Source organism: Pantherophis guttatus, chromosome 3 (assembly GCF_059756535.1).
Source record: "Pantherophis guttatus breed Tessera chromosome 3, ASM5975653v1, whole genome shotgun sequence".
NCBI classification, from domain to species: Eukaryota; Metazoa; Chordata; class Lepidosauria; order Squamata; family Colubridae; genus Pantherophis; species Pantherophis guttatus.
The window spans coordinates 38,689,708-38,706,131 of record NC_142065.1 but is presented as its reverse complement, the minus strand read 5'-3'; the positions used below and the strand labels follow the sequence as shown (position 1 = coordinate 38,706,131).

General features: G+C 36.4%; 1 pseudogene across 1 annotated transcript; it reads right to left on the bottom strand.

Moving 5' to 3' along the window:
• Window positions 1–1,703: 1,703 nt before the first annotated feature.
• On the bottom strand, window positions 1,704–9,066 carry LOC117663781 (mitochondrial glutamate carrier 1-like; annotated as a pseudogene). The gene is made up of 9 exons (XR_015733015.1): window positions 8,947–9,066; window positions 8,358–8,483; window positions 7,635–7,690; window positions 5,158–5,248; window positions 4,180–4,298; window positions 3,078–3,279; window positions 2,837–2,991; window positions 2,526–2,601; window positions 1,704–1,989 (listed from the first exon to the last, which is right to left on the bottom strand). The product of XR_015733015.1 is annotated as a mitochondrial glutamate carrier 1-like (transcript).
• Window positions 9,067–16,424: the final 7,358 nt, after the last annotated feature.

Sequence of the window (16,424 nt, the reverse complement as noted above, 5' to 3'; positions counted from 1 at the left end):
AATCCTCTTTTGTAAATCCAATAGGATAGGAAAGTTATCGACATCATTATTTTGGTTTCTTATTTGTATATCTACTTTAATTGTAAAGACAACAGCTGGTTTCATTTGTATATCTAGGGTAGCATCTTTTTTCATATCATTCTTGTAGCCTGTCATTTTTAAATCCGTTTTCAAATCAGTCTTAGTTTTTTCGAGTAAAACCTGTTCGTCTTACATCTTTTAAACACAGTCTATCTATAATACAAGCACCCCTAAACTTAAACTTCTGGGTATATTATTCACAAATATCCTTTAACATGACCAATGTGAAAGTATTTTGCTCCATTCTGTATTAGTAAGTAAAATGTAAGTATTAATCTTTAATTTTCGAAGAGACACTTGTTCGGCAGGCTGAGGCAAAGAGGCAGTCCCGGAACCAGCGCAATCTGGGGGCTGGGCAGGGGACAGAATGTATCTGCCCTCAGTGTGGAAGGGATTACCACTCTCGAATTGGCCTTTTTAGTCACACTAGATGCTGATTTAGGACCTCTTTCCAGAGCACGATACCATAGTCTCTTGACCCTTGAAGGATGCCAATGAGAATCTTTAATTGTAATCTTTAGTTCCTTCTGGTTCCCTCTAGTATAAAAACTTAAAAATCCTATCACTTTTTAAAAAAGAATTCAAGATAGCAACGTTTTCCCATGAGAAGGATTCTTATTTCAAAATTTTATTTGAAATCCATCTGGATCCTTAGTATGTTTGTTAACTTTCAAAAAACAACGTTCTAATCTCCTTTTCGCTGATTACTCCCCCCCCAAAAAGAATTTTTAAATAACTTGTATGTAAAACTTCTTTCACTAAGGATTGAAGAAAATTCACCTGGTGCTATAAACGTATTGTTCCAAAGGTTTCTAATAGCTGAAAAGCAGATACTGTAACAAGAAATTTCCAAAAGTGATTAAAAAACAAATTATGCAAGCCCTGTGTTCATAAAAGAGTCTACTGCAGTTTGGGCTAAGATGGTGTTCCCTTGACTCTCTGACCTGAAAACACTCCAGATAATGCTTTTGCTGTCTCCTCAAAAGGAACAACTGTCCTCCTTGTCCGAAAAGGAATTATGAAGAGCTGGTCCGCTCACTGGCCCTTCATTCCACAACAGTGATTGGTTTTGCTCTTAGTGGAGCTACCTTTGGCTCACCATTTCTTCCCTGAAGTCTTAAATTATACTGTATTTGATTCTAAATGGCACATTTTCCATTTTTTATTAATGGCTTATAACTTTTTAAATAATAAATTTAAGGAACTAGTCTATTTTGCTGGTAGTATTTGGATTAAGTTATTTTGTATTAAGTTACCACAGGAATCAAATTCTTTAGTGTAGGTAAAGTTAAAAACACAATCTATAAAAATTCATGCACCTTTGTTCCCAATTAAGTGAGTGAGACACTAGCAGACATACAGCTGGAAAGACAGCAAGTGGGTTAGATTAACATCATCTATGGAACCCTAAGAAAAACTAAATGCCTAATTCACTTTTCAAGATTTGGCCCCACAGATAGTTCTTTCTTTTCCTGTTCTATTCATATATACAAAACATTTCCCTAGATACTCCTTCAGCCTTCCATTTATCCAAAGTAGTTATTCTCAATCCACTCTTGGAATTCTTGTTTCTTAAACTCAGACATGCCCCTATTTTGGATGGTGTTTTATGACTGGTGTCTTTATAGCGGCTTTGTCTTTTTCATGCTTAATAACAGAAAAAAACCAGTTGTCAATAGACTGAACTGCTAATGTTTCTTGATAGTTGGGTTCTTGTGATTATATTCCAGGAGATTCAATGAATGAAAGTCTATGGGGACAGTTTTCTATGGGCATAGATTTATGAGAAATTCTCCAAGCCCAATGAAATAAACTACTTGAGCTATACCAAAGAGAGGTGCAATGACAAGAGCTCTGCAATTAGCACCCTTTAAAAAGGCTGAAGGACCTTCTTTCATCCAAATCTTCCTGTGGAGACAAAAAAAGAAGAAGAAGTAAATAAGACCTAATTGGTTAAAACATTATGCAGTGTTTTACCTAAACATATTTTAGCACATGTTAAATATTTACCAACAAGATTTCTCTATTTACCCTTATCAATATGTATCTCATTGTACAAAAATAAGTCTTACAAAAGAGTGGTGTCATACCAAGAAGTGATGATTCTTGGTATGATTCCAGAATTTTATAAGCCAATTCAAATGCTCATGCTTTTGTGCAGAATTAATATGGAAAACTAGTTCTGAATTGTAATATTCCACCTGAATAGGCTGTGTGGCATCACAATGTAGCCTAGACTGAATCACATAAAAGTGGCTTCTACATGTTATAACTGTGCACTTGGGGCAACTGGTTACTCATTACTTTAACAAGATTTGTATCTACAGAGGTGTCAGGGTAAGTTAAAGGCAATTGAAAAATCAGTTCAAATGGTCTGACAAATATGTGGAAGTCAATACGCTGTCTTCAGAATCAAGAAATGTGAACTGTTTTGTAGGCTTTACCTTGCACAATCTATAATTCCACTGTAATTCTCCTCATTTCTTCCTTTGCCCATTGACTGAAGACGAGTCTTTATTACTGGAAAAAAGTGTTAAAGAGATACGTTGGTCAATTAATTACTTGAGTAAGGGATAATTCAAAATGTATCCATTCCACAGAACTAGTATTATGGAAGCAATAGTCTTCTCTATATAAGAAATCCTTAACAGATAAAAATATAAATTAGCTTTCATAGGTTATCCTCAAGGAATAATCTTTTCTAACATGTCCCCATGACAAAGTAGCCCAGAGACAAACATAGAGTCATTCTTACCATCACAGGGGTTCACCGATACAGCTGCCACTGAGCCAGCTATGCACCCAGCAAGAAAAGAATGAAAGAAGCTTGTTCTCCCTTCCAAGGAATCTTGCCCTACTCTATTCAAATGGGCAAACAGTGGGAAATAGATGACAGAGAATGGAACATCCCTGAAAGACAAAATTTATTCCTTTTTCAAGCAATGCATAAAACTAGTCTGAGAATGAAAAAGCTTAGGAAAACATAAAATCCTTACCTCAATAAAGTGGCTCCAAGACCCTTATAGAGTCCTTTGATGCCATGGGTTTGTAGAAGCTCAGTTGCTAGTTGGGTGGCAGATATCTTCCTTGGGATAACCACAGGTCCTACATTGTATGCTCTAGTCAGGATAGGGTTGACGGTTACAAGATTGCATCCAGAAGTGGAACAAGAAACTCGGCTCGCAATTTGCTGAGATGCTAAAATGATAATAGAAAATACTTAAGACTTGTTGTTTTGAAAAATCTCACTTGAACTTAAATCTGAGTATTAGAATCCTTAGAATCTATTTAACTACTTGTAATTATATGAGTCTGAATGCTCAAATAAGTCTTATGTTTTAGAACAATTCCTAATTTATTCACAGCAGAGGAATAAAACTTCGATGAACATATTTAGATTCATATATAATTATGATCTGTATATGATCAGCAGAATTTCAAATTCCATACCCCCTTTTTCAAATCTTCCTCCAATAGACATAAAGAAGAGAATGTAACTGGCAGGATGGGGTCAGTGTACGGAGCCCCTTTCCCAATTATAGCAATTCTGTGGTTTTAGATTGCAATTAGGACAAAGGATTTGCTTTTGACAAAGAAAACTTTGATCTGTGTGATTGTTTTGCTTATACTTCATCAAGTCAGTATTAACTCTTAGTAGCCACTTAAATTTTTATCCAGGAGTGATCAGTTTATTAATTCTTTATTAATTCATTTTATCTTGTCTTTTGTGTCTTGACTATATTTCTATTGATTCCAATCATACAAAAGGCACTGCAGATTTTCTACATTTCCTAATACTATCCTGCCACTTGGTTCACTATTTTATAGCATTCTGGGTTGTGTTGTGGCTGTGACATAATCTGTGACATAATCTGTGTCATGTAGCTATCATGACACAGATTATAGTTTCAATACAGCTGAAAAATACAGCCTGAATTTGAGAGAAGGATACAGAGCATATTTTTTCCATCAATTTTCTTTCAAGGTAAAACGGTGCAATATGTAAGAGTTTTACAGTGAAATCCCACATAGTAAGAAGATTAATTTATTTCTCAGAGATCAGTGTAATATATGGAGAGAGATCCAAGGCAACATTACCTAGTCTTCCTGCATCCTGAAGCTGGATTTTTAGCATCTCCATAGGAGTGGTGATAATGACCTGACAAACTCCAGCACCACAGCCTGCTAGCATCTCTTTAGATAAAGACAGCCCTACCCTAAAAGGAAAAAAGAATAAGAAGATTTGTCAAACATATTACTTTACATTAATTTGAACATGACAACATGGAGTTCCAGCAGTGGGAATGGGCTGTATAATGGAGATACACAGATTTTCTCCAAAGAACAGAATTTTTTTGACAAAAGAATTAAAAAAAACAAATAATACAAGAAACTTCACCATTAAACCCTTTACTTACTTCACCTTGTATGTGTGGTTCTGTTTGTCTCTCTAGCTGTCCCTACTAAGAGGATGACCTTATCTTTCTGTGCTCACTGTACACTTTTCCTTGTCTATTTTGTGACTCCCTTCACCCTGCGTAGAGCCTTTCATATTTCTGTATCCAAAAGGAACACAGTTGAGGATAAAACTGGGACTTCTGTCAAAAATGTGAAACTCGTCTGTGAATAGCAGTGCCACTATAAAATGGTAGCATTTCCAGTTAATTTTTAATTAACTGTGGCAAATCCCAAAAAACTGCTTTCCTGATTTATAGGACAGAAGTATAATATTTTCCCTTTCCTCTTTTACTTCTATTTGCTTTGTGCTTGCATTATCTTGTTTCAAAATATATTATTGTTTACCACTTTCAAATATGATTGTGCAACTAATTGGTGGCATTTATAGAATAAATTAGTTGTTATTACATTATTGTTATTATTTATTTTAAAAATATGCCTTGGTCAAAAAAAAAAAAAAGAATTCCAGGAAAGTATATGTTAAAAAATATTAAACATGCACTATAAAAATATAGAACTTGAAAATAGTTTTAAAATCTCAACTCAACCATGAACATAGACTTTAATGGATGTAAGATACAAGTGATACTTTAGTGTCTAGTATCTGAAATAACATACCCTTCCTTGGCAAGAAGGTGTCTAAAATAGTCATTAGCAGCCAGTTTGATAGCCTTCTCAGGTGTTACAAGGGTCAGGTTCACTGCTGCACCTATAAATAAACATACTTATGTTTAATGAATATAAAGTGATTGTATTCTTCAATGTTAATGGTTAATATTACACTATAAAAAAAAATCACACCAGTTTGGTGCAAAGTTGAGTTCTCGTTATTAAAAAGAAAAGAAAATTAAAATTAGAATTAAGAAAAGGAAGGTAATGATTGCAGAAACAAAGAACATTCAATATTCACTGGAAATAACTTTATTCACTGTATTTTAAATTAGCGATTCTTCATGTTCTAAAGAATGTAATCAATTTGATAATTTAAAAAGTAGCTGAAATATTTAATGAAATGAATTTCCAAAAATATCATTAATATAGTTCCATGAAATATATTTGCTTTCAGGAATGTTTAGTAGTTTATTGTAACTTTTACTACAAACTTTAATTAAAGCGAATAATCAAGTAACTTAAATAGCCCACCAAAAAGAAAATAATGTTTCTTGGAGATAGTCTCATAGCTGCATTAAAATGTTTTCTCTCCTCCCTGTATCCTGACTAGGTGGCTCAATGGCTATGACACCTAAGCTTGTTGATCAGAAAGGTCGGCAGTTTGGCGGTTCGAATCCCTAGTACAGGTCTCCTGCGTGAGCAGGGGGTTGGACTAGATGACCTCCAAGGTCCCTTACAACTCTGTTACTGTTACTCCCACTATCATTTATCATCTTTATGTCTATATGTGTGTGTTGCAAGAGAAGGATACAAAACTGGGTCATAAACCTGAGCTGGGTGAATCTCCCAAAGATGGAGAGATGGAAATTAGAGTTCGATTAACCTCACAAAAGTTGAAGAAAAATTACTTAATTTTTAAAAAGAAAAGGGGAAAAAAATAAACTCCACTTTTTAATTTTAAGATTTAAAAATGCAATTATGCACTGATGGAGAATCTGAATTATGTAATTGCTCAATTTATAGTATATAGCAATTGGGATATTGGCTGAATTGAAAACCCAAAACCACATGATTGCACTGATTTGTTACAATTGTGGTATTCTAAATTTTATCAAAACTGTTTCCAGGGAAAAATTATCATCTTGAGAGATTTGGAAAAAAAAGTTCATATATAACATATTTATTTATTTATATTTATGCATGAAGGAACTGAATACTATACAATCATACAATTTGTATGGAGATATAAAGAAGACTGAACTCTGCTACGGCCAGGAAATGTAAATTTAAAATAGATTCTGCCTAAAACATTTAGTCATTACTTAAAAATCACCTGAATGCTGAAACCAAAGTTCCCTTCTTTTTCCTGGACTTTTCCTGACTTCTGGAGATAATGCTTTTTAGAGTTGTTGGGGAGATATTACACGCCAGAAAGCAACCTTTTTTCTGTCTTCCTGGAATTCTGTCTCTAATTTTAAAAGAAAGCTAGCTTTTTTTAAAAAAAAATCAGGAGAAGTATGGTCTACCATCTCTGCCTTTGCTTTATAGTAAAGTATAGAGTCATGCCTCTCCAATTTTTATTCTCTTGAGAAATAAACTATTATTCTTCTGAAAGTCCCTTAAACAAGCTCCTTTTGTCTCCCCTCTCTGGAGTTTTGCCCTTGTTCTAGTCCAGGACTGTCAAACTCCTGGCCCGTGGGCCAGATGTATCACACGCTGGCCACGCCCAGTTTAGTGAAGGAGGAAAAAAGTCCCAATATGTCATGTGACACCGCTGTGATGACGTGAGTTTGACACGTGTGCTCTAGTCACTCCACTCTGTTAACAAACTATAGTTCAAAAAGTTCAAAGTCTTCACCATCATTACAATGCATACAAAGCAACTCCGTGTTATTCTTCCTCTTCATAATCAATCCAACCCAAAATATTGCTCTCTTTTGAGATGAAGAAAAATTGGAAAGGAAACTAAGACCTGAGCGTGAGGGGGAAAAAAGCAGCTTTCTTCATTTCAGCACTCTTTGAAAAGTGAATAAATCCTGAGTGCTTAGTAATCAACTAAGATAAATGCTTGGAAAATGCCATCATTGTTATATAGGCGACTGGTGGGTAGTAATTTAAATATTGCTGAATTAAAATTCCCACTTTTGCTTGCTCCTGGGCTTTCTGGCAGTTCAGTAACTTCTGGTCAGCCTCAGATTCCTTACTCCTGCTGTATCGGAATTGACATCTTACAGTCATATATTTTTCCCCTTAACTGGACTCCAGCTCTAGAACTCCTGACAAATTTTTAAAAAGCAACTTTTTTTTTGTATTTCTTTGCTTCTGTATTTAATCCCTGAATAATAAAATGCTATTCACTTTTACTCTGAAGTCCTGGAAACATGGCTTACTACATTAGAAATGTATTCAGAACTGCAATCTAATAAAATGAGTACAACTAGCCATCAAAATTAATACTAATATTAATAACTAAACATACTTACCTCTATACATGCCAAAATAGCCTTCTGAACGTAAAGTTTTCATTAGACAATCCAACCTGATCAGAACATCAGAAAAACAATTCATAAGTTTTTATATGCAATGTTTGGTATAATTCCAGTTATTGTTTTAATATCTATTTTTCTTTCCAGTGATATCTATCCATATTTATATAGAATTAGCCAGTCCAATCTGATCAGAACATCAGTAAAAACAATTTGCAAGCTTTTACAAACTTTGGAATCATTCCAGCTATTGTTTTAATATCTGTTAGTCTTTCCAATGATGTCTATCCATATGTATACTTAATACAAAAGTCACTCTATACAAATGTTTTTGCTATTTTCATAAATGACTTTCATCTAAAGTACTTCTAAGAGTAGAAATTAGCATTAGCAACAATGAATACCCTAATGCCAGGTATGTGAGCATCTCAAGCCTTAGAGCTACATATAATAATTACATAATCATTCCATTAATAATGTATATTTCTATTCCCCAGCATCTGCATCAATTTTTATCCACTATGATAAAAATTGCTATTTGAACAATTTATAAACATAGTAATATCAGTTTCATAGTTACAAAAAAAAAATCAAATTAAATCCCAGTTATTGAAGAAGTTTCCTGTCCTAGAAATGGACAAGATTTAAAAGGGCTTTTGAAAAATATCCTCTTCAAAACAAGTTTTATTGGCTTGAGATGTTTTTCTAAAGGTCACTTACATGCTTTTGTAGACTTGCTGTCCACTTCTTTGATTCTGTAGCCTAGTTTTAACCAAGTCAATTGGAAATACACAAGTAACACCTATGATCCCAGCAGCTCCTCCATTGATGAGTTTAGCAGGCAAACTAAACAGAAAAAAGTATAGTATAAATATATAATTTATAATTACAGCTCACTGCTTCTCTCTTCCCATAACCTGTCCCTTCCCTATTCCTATCCATACAAAATTAGCTGCTTTGTCCTTTGTTTTGCTACTTAAGAGCATAATCAATAGGAAGTAGCAATAACATCTTTTAAATTTCATGATTCTTGTGGAATACCTTGTCATTGCTTCAGGCTTACTATACATTTTTCTTTCCCCTCTAAACTTGAGATAACACTCCAATAAAAAAAAAATCTAGGTAACTATATTAGCCTCCAACCTTGCAATTACTTCAATCTTATTTTCTTCCATCACTTTTCACCCTATTGCATTTTACACAGAATTTAGGCTACCATATACCAACATTTGATATCTGTGATTTGACATCTATTGATGTTTACATTGAAGCTCAATGTAGATCTTTTAAAATCTAGAGTGGGACATACCTAATCTGTTTCTCAGCCATTTTCATCTCAAAAGGAAGAATGCTCCAAGTTTTCTTTGGTCAGTGAAAATAATACAAGCTGCCGATTAGAAGTTGGTTCTTTGAAGAGACAATTCTGTCTAATCTCTGCAAACTGAACCCATACCTTAAAATCCGTTAGTTGTTCTATAAATAATCCAGAGGGATCTCATTGGCTGTTCAAGCATAGAGGCATTTCAAATATGCCAAACCATCTCAAATTCAGTATGACAAATCGGAATACCCTCTCACAACTGCTATTACACCAAATGTCATCAGTTATTATTAATATCTAGATGATTAATTTATGTCATGAAGATTCAACTGAAGTTGCAATATACTTTTTATATAATGCCTATGAAATTATACAGAATAGCTCTTTAATGAATCAAAAGTCACACAGAAATTAATTTAGAAGCAAATCTTAAGACATGTTTCATATATTCCGTTTTAATTAAATGAAAGCCGTATTTGTGTTTGAAACTCTAGAACTTGGTTAATCCATTTTTCCCTCTCCTGAAGTGTTCATGAATCATTGTGTGCAGAAGTGGCAGATCTTCCGAAATGTTGCATGCCTGCCAAAAGATTTCCTATCATAGAATCCATGGCAGGAAAAGCTGAGCATTCAGGTGCAGCTCATTTATGTTGATATTTATTTGCCACAGCAGTTGGCAACTACATTGTGTTATATTTTCTGCTGAGCTGCAGTAGGCCAGGAAGTCCTTTTGATCCAACACTTGTAGATTATGAACAAGGTTGAAATGCGGCTTCATTATTAGAAATACCTTGTTCTATTGTTACTAAACTAGTAGTTGTCCCTTTCTGAAAGACTTGCTGGCTGAAGGGGTGGGAAACTTGTTCCCAAGAAAGGGGAACAGGAGGAAAAAAAAATATCCTATTGCCATTGGGTCACAAAGCACCATCTGCAAATGGCAGGTGACACTACGCCATCATATTTTCCAATGACAATTTAATTTCTTCTCTTGCTGCTGTCATCCCCTCAGAAAAATGCAGCTTTCCGAATTGGGGCCAAGGTGGAATATTATTTGCATTTTTCCTACAGAGAAAGCCCTCCGACAGCAAAGACTTTTTTTTTCTTATTTAAAAAAAAAAAATTGGGCATCTACTTGACAACTGAATGACGGATACAGAAGTCAAAGATGCAGCTTTCCCAGCGCAACAAGCCTCTTTTGCTACGTTTTAAGAACGGTTTCGCCCCACTTCTAAAAAATACTCCGGCTTCTCTAATGCAAGAGAGCTCTCATACCCCTAAGCACGATTTTCCTTGTGTGCTAGCGTGGGACTTGGGAGGGGTCGTGAGACAAAAAAAACGTAATGGAAATGAAATGTGATCGTAGGAGTGAAAGGAGACCCCATTCCAACTTGGTCTCCTCGGGTCAGATGACGGACAAGGATTCCTTTCCCTTCCCGCTCCCATTTACTCGCCGGCTACCGGGCTGCACCTCATTTAACCACGGGGTTAAAAAAGTGTCCAGTGCGTTTTCTCCTCCCCCTCCCCAGCAAAGGCGCGTCTTGATTGGCCTCAGCAATTACAGCTCGTCCAATGACAACACTTTCCATGTTTCAGCTCACCCTTTACCCTTCCCTATCTTTTCCAAGCGCCAATTCTTTGCAAGGTCTTTTTGACAATTCCGTGGGGCTGCTTTGGCACGCAAAAGATTGCTTGCGATTTTTCCTTTTGTTTAAACCCCACGGTCATCTCAGTGCTTTAGCCTGTTCGCTGCATCATCGCTGAACAATCGTGGTCCCCACCCACCTCTCATTCTCCCCCCGGCAGTTTCAGTTGCAAGGGATCTCAAATCTACCTAAAAGTAAAGCCCTGGAAACAGAGATTTTACATCCACGACGTAGTTCTTCCTTTTGTTCAGCCGTTCCTTTATTTCTGCTCCACCAAGTTGGAGAGAGGCGCATACAAATATGGGCAACTGGGCACTCCCCAGATACGTTAGATCACAAATTTCATGATTTTTGGTCACATTTGGTTAGTGCCGATGAGAGTTGAAGTCCTGAAAAGCAGTCGGTTGACTCAGCAAATCTTATACAATAGGCTCCAAATCCATCATAAATACCTTTATTTAAGGTTTTGAGATGGAACAGCTTGGGGGAGGGAGATGAGAGTCTGATAATATTGCAGTCAAAACCTGTATAGATTTACCTGGTACTGTGATTTTTAGTTTAATAAAAGCATTGACTGCACATTGCTGTTGGAATTTTTATTACAGTTTCCTCATTGTGAGATACTGAATGTTTGCAAACACTTATTTTCCATCATAAGGTGGTAATTCTGTGGTAAGTTTTCATTATTTTATTGACAAAAACCTCTGACACATAGATTTTGGAATGCTTATGTATTCCAACATGTTCTCATTCCGAGACGTAGACTTTATGGTTTATATTGCCTCAGTGATGGCTGAATTATGCCAAAAGTTCCAACTCATTTTATACTACTGGATGGAAAAACAGTAGTAATATGGGAAAAAGCTGCCTGCTTCCCAAGTCATCACATTGGCAAGTGTGGTAAAGATATTTAAATCCCCCCTTCCACCAGCTGTATATTCAGAAGCTGCCACTTGGTTGTAAATTTTGCTGTGTTATGCAAGACTGTGGACTTAAAGTTTAACAAATACATAACATAAACAACTTAAACCAAGACCTTGTGTAATCAAACCAAGGTAATTAGAATCTTGGTAATTACAACCAGATCTATAAGCCTCACTATTTCAAAAACTCACTGTGTTTTTTTAAAAAGTCTGCTGTGCTGTTGGAAATTTCTACAATTTGGTGCTTATAAACTCTTGTCTGTTCTTTGCTGCTGCCACCACTTGCCAAATAATGAATGGCTCAAATCTCTGAATGTTGTGAATCATTGAGACTAAGCCTTCATATAGGCAACTTACTATAATTTTCTGTTTTTCAGAGAAATGCTTTTTCTTCCTAGTAGGGATCTTCTGGCTTTAACTGGAATGGGAAACCTGGTGCCCCAGTACCCCATTTAAAACCCTCAGAGCCTTCACAATTGGCAAAGCTTAAAATGTTACAATAAAAAATAAAATAAATCTGTAATCTCATCCTTTAAATTCATCCTTTCAAATGGAAATCACTATTCCCGCCCACTGCCGTGATTTCATTGTAGCACTTGAGGAGTAGAAACAAGTTCTCCAGTCAAAAATGCTTATCCCCCCCCCACTTTAATAGTTGTATTATCCATCATTTTAAGACATACTGTAGTTTCAGTATGGAAACAGAAAATATACAAAGATGTAAAATGACAAAAAATACATGAAGTAACTTACCTGTGAGGAAAAAAATGCAATCTAAACCAGGGGTGTCAAACTCGTGTTGTCACAGCATTGTCATGTTACGTATCACTTTTTCCCCTTTGCTAAACAGGGTGTGGGTGTGGCCAGTGCGTGACACATCTGGCCCGCAGGCTGTGAGTTTGACACCCCTGATCTAAACAATATTCCCTCTCCAAATAAACATTCAAGATGTTTCAGTGCAAAATGTATCTTTACACTATACATCGTAATTTTTGTAATATACTACAGTCTTTAAGGAAAAGGAATCCTTTGAATTTAGCTTTTTTTAAAATGTATTCAACAAACTCAATATTGAAGCCAATATTTATTTAAAACACTACAAAAGTTAAAAAGTATCTATCCCAAATACTAACATATGACTTTCAGCCAAAAAGCCCAGGCAGAGCAAGGAGAAATATGATAGCCTCAGATGAGGGAAGAGCAGAAGCTGACACAGAAGATTAAAGAACCATCTGTGAGTAATGATATATTCAAGTAGGTTGCTATATTCGAAGAGCCCAATTTCAGCAACAAGTTTTCATCAATCCCTGATATACTTGGTTTCTGCTAGTTTTTGACCCTGGATTGGGTGTATATTTTTTGTTCCAGTGTGAACTCTGGAATAAGATATACATCCAGGGAAATCTGGATATACCAATAAAAGTGGCTGTGGGTATGGAGAATCTCGGGATCCAGAGGCTTATCATCTTTAGTTCTGGTTGGGGTGGCACTACCCCAGACAGACCAGACCAGAAACTTGGGGTTTCTTCTAGATGCATGACTCCTGCTCAAACTCCTGTTGGCAGTTGTGGCTAGGAAAGCCTTTGTACAAAATTGTATGGTGCACCATTTTTGCCCTTTTCTAGATTGTGGGGAACCTGTGTTCAGTCACTCACATTCTAATCATTTCCTACTTGGATTATTGCAATGTATTCTATATGGGGCTACCCTTGAAGGACTTTCGGAAGCTACAATTGGTCCAGAATGCAATGGCACTGACAGTTTTGGAGGCCCCCTAGGATGACGCATGTAACACCACTGTTATGCAAGCTGCACTGGATATCAATCTGCTTCTGAGTAGAATTAAAGGTATTGGTTATTACCTTTAAAGCAGGGGTGAAATGCTCCAAGGTCTGCTATCAGTTCACTTTGCTATCGGTACTCTGTGTGCATGCATGCATGGTACGTGTCAAACACATGCTTTGCACGTGCATGCACAGTGTGTGCCAAACATGCACTTCATGCATATGTGCACCACAGGCACATGCAGCGTTGAAAAAGGAGGCTTAAGAAGCCTTTTCTAAGGTAAGTAGAACAGCGGGGAGGGGGGGAAACAGCTCTGCCGCACGATTTAGATTCGCTAGAAAGCAGGCTTTCCTGCTTTCTAGTGAATATAAATTGCGCGGCACAGCTGATCGTTGGAAATATTGGTTTGTCCAAATCGATAGCATTTTTTTTACTACCAGTTCGTCTGAACCAGTCTGAACTGGTAGCATTTCACCCCTGCTTTAAAGGCCTTTATGGCATGGGTCCAGGATATCTGTGAAATCATCTTTCCTCAATGGGATTGGTACACTCCACTCATGCTGACAGAAGAGGTCATGCTGACTGCGGATCCTATCAGCCAAGGAATTTCGGCTGGTGGGATCCAGGAGAAAAGCCTTTTCTTCTGTCCTTTGGACCATCTTGCCGCAGGAGGAGAGTTCTACCTCCCTCCTTTTAGATTTCAGGAAAAGCTTTAAAATCTGGTATGCCAATTGGCATGAGGTCCCTGGCTAGAGATGGTTGATATACTAACAGAGAAGGCACCCCACCTCTTTCCTCCAAACCCTTGTATTTTAGCTTGTTTTAATTTTTGTAATTTTAATCCATTTTTATAATTATAATCACTAAATGCTTGTTTTATCTTGATGTAAGCCTCTTGGAGTCAAACCATGAGATGGATGAAGAATAAATTTGATAAATAAATAAATAGAAAATATATTTAGCTCAGGGCTGGCTGAACTGTGAAGTCCTTGGTGCTCTGTGAGCTTGGTTACTTGCTTGCAGATGTTTCACTACCTAACCTGGTAATGTCTTCAATGCTAGAAGGGAGTTTGCTGTTTATATACAGTAGCTTGCCCTGAGTTAGGGGTGTTGTTTTCTTCAGTATCTGGATAGAATATTTATGGGTAGCTTAAAACGAGCAGTTGGGTGGTCTACCAAGCTCCATTTAACAAGAAATTCTATAAGTATAGAGTTGTAGAAAAGATTCATTTTCTTCTTTTAACTTAGGTGTTTTTAATGGTACTGTAGATAACAGCAAACAGAATTTTTTGCCTTCTTATAAGCAAGGCAAGATAAAAGAATAATTATTTCTGATCTTAATAGAGGGACAGGTTGATACCAAACAATATATACCCTGTTTCCCCCAAAAAAGATATTTATAACACATCTGGTCTTCCATAACTTTTTAGCACAGCACATTATATCTTAGGATATACCATACTTTTCGGAGTATAAAACGCACTCCCCGCCCAATGAGGGTGGAAATGTTGGTGCATCTTATACACCGAATACAGCCATTTTTGGCCTCCTGAAGCCCCGAAGCCCCAAAAATGGGCCCGTTTTTTTTTGCAAAAAACGGAATGCGCAGAGGGTTTGGGAGGCCTGCAGAGTGCTCCTGGGGGCTGGGGAGGGCAAAAACTTTTTTGTCTTGCTTACCTTTTCAAAATCTTGGTGCGTCTTATACACCGTGCATCTTATAGTCTGAAAAATATGGTAATCTTATATCCTGGTGGTGCAGTAGTTAAGAATAAAGTATTGCAGGCTAACTCTGCCCACAGACTGGAGTTCAGTCCTAACAAGTTCAAGGTTGACTCAGCCTTCTATCCTTCTGAGGTCAGTAAAATGAGGAACCAGACTATTGAAGACAATATCCTGGCATTGTAAACTGCTCAACAAGTAGGGCAGTATATAAGCCTAAGTGCTATTTCTATTTCTATCTTCTTTCATCCCCAGAATATTATCTTTTATTGCAGAATACAGTGGATATATCGGAGAAAGGAAACTGCACATGTGACACATCTTATAAAGTAAGCTAACAAATACCCCCACTCATTACTTTTCATTCAGATTATTTTTATTAGATTTTTGCATCAACTTCAGTAGAGAAACAGTGATAAAAATGCATTAAGAAAACAGAATATGTTTCAATAACATCAATTGCTAATAACATTTACACAATGATTACATGGGAAAGATGCTTAGTTCCCCATGAAAACAGTTTGATGCATGATGCTGCCAGATAGCAAAAACATCAGGAAGGAGGAGTATGTTTATTTACATTTCTATCAACATTTGGAGAATTAATGAAGTCTTTTGCACAAATTCCAAAATACACATTTCAATGAAAATTCTAGTTATGTACAATTACTGCAATAGAAAGTAATGTATTATTAAATAAAATAATGGATTCCACAAAGGGAATCTGCAGAGTAAGCATACAGCTATCTTCAGATGCTGTATCTTTCTGGTCGTGCTTGATCCATGCATAATTGCTGGGAAGAATGAAGCCCAGTTTTCCAGCAGATATAATCCACTACTCCCTAAAGACAGTGAAAGGTCTGGAACTCAGTATAATAATTCCCAGAGTTACTGAGAATTTGCATTAAGCAGGACAGAGCATCTATTAGATGCATAAGGTGCCCATGGCTTTATAAAGAACAAAACTAGGACAAGCTGCTGTTCAAAAGAAGGTTTAATAAGTGCTTTTTAAAGGCTCTTCAGTTTATTTGCTTTTTCTCCTATAATAAGGCACTGCTTTACACATTTGCAGTGTCATAGTGCTGAGGTAGCCTGTATATCTATAGGTGTAGGTATAATAAGTGCTGTTTTTTTCTTGAAGACCTTTGGAGAATGTAACCCTACAAGCTCCACATCTTTCTAAAACTGCTGCCTCTAGTATATTTATGGTGATCATTTGTTAGAATGATACAAAAAGACTGTATTCCTTAGCACAGCTGACATAAAAAGGAGAATGTCAAATTTCAGTCAATGAGGCAATAGCATAATTGAAAGGATGCATGTACCTTACAAAAATCAAAACGGCATCCATGTGCCTCAGTGGTGAATTATCAGGAATAGCTTATACTGTATCACA